Source organism: Pseudophryne corroboree, chromosome 11, assembly GCF_028390025.1.
Source record: "Pseudophryne corroboree isolate aPseCor3 chromosome 11, aPseCor3.hap2, whole genome shotgun sequence".
NCBI classification, from domain to species: Eukaryota; Metazoa; Chordata; class Amphibia; order Anura; family Myobatrachidae; genus Pseudophryne; species Pseudophryne corroboree.
Genome location: NC_086454.1, coordinates 92,096,991 through 92,102,990, shown reverse-complemented (window position 1 = coordinate 92,102,990; position 6,000 = coordinate 92,096,991).

The window sequence follows — 6,000 nt, the reverse complement described above, 5'->3', positions numbered from 1 at the left end:
ACCCTCCTCCAAGCCTCAGTTAGGATACTGTGCCCGGACGAGCGTACACAATAAGGAAGGATTTTGAATCCCGGGTAAGACTCATACCAGCCACACCAATCACACCGTACAACTCGTGATCTAAACCCAGTTAACAGCATGATAACAGAGGAGCCTCTAGAAAAGATGGCTCACTACAGCAATAACCCGATTTTTTGGTAACAATAACTATGTACCAGCATTGCAGACAATCCGCACTTGGGATGGGCGCCCAGCATCCACTACGGACTACGAGAAATAGAATTATCGGTAAGTAAATTCTTATTTTCTCTAACGTCCTAAGTGGATGCTGGGGACTCCGTAAGGACCATGGGGATTATACCAAAGCTCCCAAACGGGCGGGAGAGTGCGGATGACTCTGCAGCACCAAATGAGAGAACTCCAGGTCCTCCTCAGTCAGGGTATCAATTTTGTAGAATTTTACAAACGTATTTGCTCCTGACCAAGTAGCTGCTCGGCAAAGTTGTAAAGCCGAGACCCCTCGGGCAACCGCCCAAGATGAGCCCATCTTCCTTGTGGAGTGGGCATTTATAGATTTTTGGCTGTGGCAGGCCTGCCACAGAATGTGCAAGCTGAATTGTACTACAAATCCAACGAGCAATAGTCTGCTTAGAAGCAGGAGCACCCAGCTTGTTGGGTGCATACAGGATAAACAGCGAGTCAGATTTTCAGACTCCAGCCGTCCTGGAAATATATATTTTCAGGGCCCTGACAACGTCTAGCAACTTGGAGTCCTCCAAGTCCCTAGTAGCCGCAGGCACCACAATAGGTTGGTTCAGGTGAAACGCTGAAACCACCTTAGGGAGAAACTGAGGACGAGTCCTCAATTCCGCCCTGTACGAATGGAAAATCAGATAAGGGCTTTTACAGGATAAAGCCGCCAATTCTGACACGCGCCTGGCCCAGGCCAGGGCCAACAGCATGACCACTTTCCATGTGAGATATTTTAACTCCACAGATTTAAGTGGTTCAAACCAATGTGATTTTTGGAACCCAAAAACTACATTGAGATCCCAAGGTGCCACTGGAGGCACAAAAGGAGGCTGTATATGCAGTACCCCTTTTACAACGTCTGAACTTCAGGGACTGAAGCTAGTTCTTTTTGGAAGAAAATTGACAGGGCCGAAATTTGAACCTTAATGGACCCCCAATTTCAGGCCCATAGACACTCCTGTTTGCAGGAAATGTAGGAATCGACCCAGTTGAATTTCCTCCGTCGGGCCTTACTGGCCTCGCACCACGCAACATATTTTCGCCAAATGCGGTGATAATGTTTTGCGGTTACATCCTTCCTGGCTTTGATCAGGATAGGGATGACTTCATCCGGAATGCCTTTTTTCCTTCAGGATCCGGCGTTCAACCGCCATGCCGTCAAACGCAGCCGCGGTAAGTCTTGGAACAGACAGGGTCCTTGCTGGAGCAGGTCCCTTCTTAGAGGTAGAGGCCACGGATCCTCCGTGAGCATCTCTTGAAGTTCCGGTTACCAAGTCCTTCTTGGCCAATCCGGAGCCACGAATATAGTGCTTACTCCTCTCCATTTTATCAATCTCAGTACCTTGGGTATGAGAGGCAGATGAGGGAACACATACACTGACTGGTACACCCACGGTGTTACCAGAGCGTCTACAGCTATTGCCTGAGGGTCCCTTGACCTGGCGCAATACCTGTCGAGTTTTTCCCAACGGTTTATAATCATGTGGAAGACTTCTGGGTGATGTCCCCACTCTCCCGGGTGGAGGTCGTGTCTGCTGAGGAAGTCTGCTTCCCAGTTGTCCACTCCCGGAATTGCTGACAGTGCTATCACATGATTTTCCGCCCAGCGAAGAATCCTTGCAGCTTCTGCCATTGCCCTCCTGCTTCTAGTGCCACCCTGTCTGTTTTACGTGGGTGACTGCCGTGATGTTGTCCGACTGGATCAACACCGGCTGACCTTGAAGCAGAGGTCTTGCTAAGCTTAGAGCATTGTAAATGGCCCTTAGCTTCAGGATATTTATGTGAAGTGATGTCTCCAGGCTTGACCATAAGCCCTGGAAATTCCTTCCCTGTGTGACTGCTCCCCAGCCTCGCAGGCTGGCATCCGTGGTCACCAGGACCCAGTCCTGAATGCCGAATCTGCGGCCCTCTAGAAGATGAGCACTCTGCAACCAACACAGGAGGGACACCCTTGTTCTTGGTGACAGGGTTATCCGCTGATGCATCTGAAGATGCGACTCAGACCATTTGTCCAGCAGGTCCCACTGGAAAGTTCTTGCGTGGAATCTGCCGAATGGGATTGCTTCATAGGAAGCCACCATTTTACCCAGAACCCTTGTGCATTGATGCACTGAGACTTGGCTCGGTTTTAGGAGGTTCCTGACTAGCTCGGATAACTCCCTGGCTTTCTCCTCCGGGAGAAACACCTTTTTCTGGACTGTGTCCAGGATCATCCCTAGGAACAGAAGACGAGTCGTCGGAACCAGCTGCGATTTTGGAATATTGAGAATCCAATCGTGCTGCCGCAACACTACCTGAGATAGTGCTACACCGACCTCCAACTGTTCCCTGGATCTTACCCTTATCAGGGAATCGTCCAAGTAAGGGATAACTAAAATTCCCTTCCTTTGAAGGAATATCATCATTTCGGCCATTACCTTGGTAAAGACCCGGGGTGCCGTGGACCATCCATACGGCAGCGTCTGAACTGATAGTGACAGTTCTGTACCATAAACCTGAGGTACCCTTGGTGAGAAGGGTAAATTTGGACATGAAGGTAAGCATCCTTGATGTCCCGAGACATCATGTAGTCCCTTTCTTCCAGGTTCGCAATCACTGCTCTGAGTGACTCAATCTTGAATTTGAACCTCTGTATGTAAGTGTTCAAAGATTTTAGATTTAGAATCGGTCTCACCGAGCCGTCCGGCTTCGGTACCACAACAGTGTGGAATAATACCCCGTTCCCTGTTGCAGGAGGGGTACCTTGATTATCACCTGCTGGGAATACAGCTTGTGAATGGCTTCCAAAACTGTCTCCCTGTCAGAAGGAGACATCGGTAAAGCCGACTTTAGGAAACGGCGAGGGGGAGACGTCTCGAATTCCAATTTGTACCCCTGAGATATCACCTGAAGGATCCAGGGGTCTACTTGCGAGTGAGCCCACTGCGCGCTGAAATTCATTGAGACGGGCCCCCCACCGTGCCTGATTCTGCTTGTAAAGCCCCAGCGTCATACTGAGGGCTTGGCAGAGGCGGGAGAGGGTTTCTGTTCCTGGGAACTGGCTGATTTCTGCAGCCTTTTTTTCTCTCCCTCTGTCACGGGCAGAAATGAGGAACCTTTTGCCCGCTTGTCCACGAAAAGACTGCGCCTGATAATACAGCGTCTTCTCATGTTGAGAGGCGACCTGGGATACAAACGTGGATTTCCCAGCTGTTGCCGTGGCCACCAGGTCTGAAAGACCGACCCCAAATAACTCCTCCCCTTAATAAGGCAATACTTCCAAATGCCGTTTGAAATCCGCATCACCTGACCACTGTCGTGTCCATAACCCTCTACTGGTAGAAATGGACAACGCACTTAGACTTGATGCCAGTCGGCAAATATTCCGCTGTGTATCACGCATATATAGAAATGCATCTTTTAAATGCTCTATAGGCAAAAATATACTGTCCCTATCTAGGGTATCAATATTTTCAGTCAGGGAATCCGACCACGCCAACCCAGCACTGCACATCCAGGCTGAGGCGATTGCTGGTCGCAGTATAACACCAGTATGTGTGTAAATACATTTTAGGATACCCTCCTGCTTTCTATCAGCAGGATCCTTAAGGGCGGCCATCTCAGGAGAGGGTAGAGCCCTTACAAGCGTGTGAGCGCTTTATCCACCCTAGGTGGTGTTTCCCAACGCACCCTAACCTCTGGCGGGAAAGGATATAATGCCAATAACATTTTAGAAATTATCAGTTGTTATCGGGGGAAAACCCACGCATCATCACACCTCATTTAATTTCTCAAATTCAGGAAAACTACAGGTAGTTTTTCCTCACCGAACATAATACCCCTTTTTGGTGGTACTCGTATTATCAGAAATGTGTAAAACATTTTTCATTGCCTCCATCATGTAACGTGTGGCCCTACTGGAAGTCACATTTGTCTCTTCACCGTCGACACTGGAGTCAGTATCCGTGTCGGCGTCTATATCTGCCATCTGAGGTAACGGGCGCTTTAGAGCCCCTGACGGCCTATGAGACGTCTGGACAGGCACAAGCTGAGTAGCCGGCTGTCTCATGTCAACCACTGTCTTTTATACAGAGCTGACACTGTCACGTAATTCCTTCCAACAGTTCATCCACTCAGGTGTCGACCCCCTAGGGGGTGACATCACTATTACAGGCAATCTGCTCCGTCTCCACATCATTTTTCTCCTCATACATGTCGACACAAACGTACCGACATACAGCACACACACAGGGAATGCTCTGATAGAGGACAGGACCCCACTAGCCCTTTGGGGAGACAAAGGGAGAGTTTGCCAGCACACACCAGAGCGCTATATATATACAGGGATAACCTTATATAAGTGTTTTTCCCCTTATAGCTGCTGTATCTTTTATACTGCGCGTAATTAGTGCCCCCCCTCTCTTTTTTAACCCTTTCTGTAGTGTAGTGACTGCAGGGGAGAGCCAGGGAGCTTCCCTCCAACGGAGCTGTGAGGGAAAATGGCGCCAGTGTGCTGAGGAGATAGGCTCCGCCCCCTTATCGGCGGCCTTATCTCCCGTTTTTCTAAGTATTCTGGCAGGGGTTAAATGCATCCATATAGCCCAGGAGCTATATGTGATGCATTTTTTTGCCATCCAAGGTGTTTTTATTGCGTCTCAGGGCGCCCCCCCCCAGCGCCCTGCACCCTCAGTGACCGGAGTGTGAAGTGTGCTGAGAGCAATGGCGCACAGCTGCAGTGCTGTGCGCTACCTTGTTGAAGACAGGACGTCTTCTGCCGCCGATTTTCCAGACCTCTTCTGTCTTCTGGCTCTGTAAGGGGGCCGGCGGCGCGGCTCTGGGACCCATCCATGGCTGGGCCTGTGATCGTCCCTCTGGAGCTAAATGTCCAGTAGCCTAAGAAGCCCAATCCACTCTGCACGCAGGTGAGTTCGCTTCTTCTCCCCTTAGTCCCTCGATGCAGTGAGCCTGTTGCCAGCAGGTCTCACTGAAAATAAAAAACCTAAAACTAAACTTTTCACTAAGCAGCTCAGGAGAGCCACCTAGTGTGCACCCTTCTCGTTCGGGCACAGAAATCTAACTGAGGCTTGGAGGAGGGTCATAGGGGGAGGAGCCAGTGCACACCAGGTAGTTCTAAAGCTTTACTTTTGTGCCCAGTCTCCTGCGGAGCCGCTAATCCCCATGGTCCTTACGGAGTCCCCAGCATCCACTTAGGACGTTAGAGAAAATAGGATTTTAGTACCTACCGGTAAATCCTTTTCTCCTAGTCCGTAGAGGATGCTGGGCGCCCGTCCCAGTGCGGACTGTTACTTGCAGTGTATTCTTGCTGGTTAAATTCGTTTACACATGGGTTGTGTATTTGTTGTTTTCAGCTTGTTGCTGTTGTTAATTCATACTGTTATCTGGTTTACTGTTATTCCGGTTGTACGGTATGTTTGTGGTGTGGGCTGGTATGTGTTTCTCACCCTTAGTTTAGACAAAAATCCTTTCCTCAAAATGTCCGTCTCTCCTGGGCACAGTTCCTATAACTGAGGTCTGGAGGAGGGGCATAGAGGGAGGAGCCAGTTCACACCCATTCAAAGTCTTTTCAGTGTGCCCAAGCTCCTGCGGATCCCGTCTATACCCCATGGTCCTTTTTGAGTCCCCAGCATCCTCTACGGACTAGGAGAAAAGGATTTACCGGTAGGTACTAAAATCCTATTTTTTATATTACTGTGGCTGCAAATCCGAACAAAAATTGCAATAGCCAATGCAGCTGCGTTCACCAGGCCC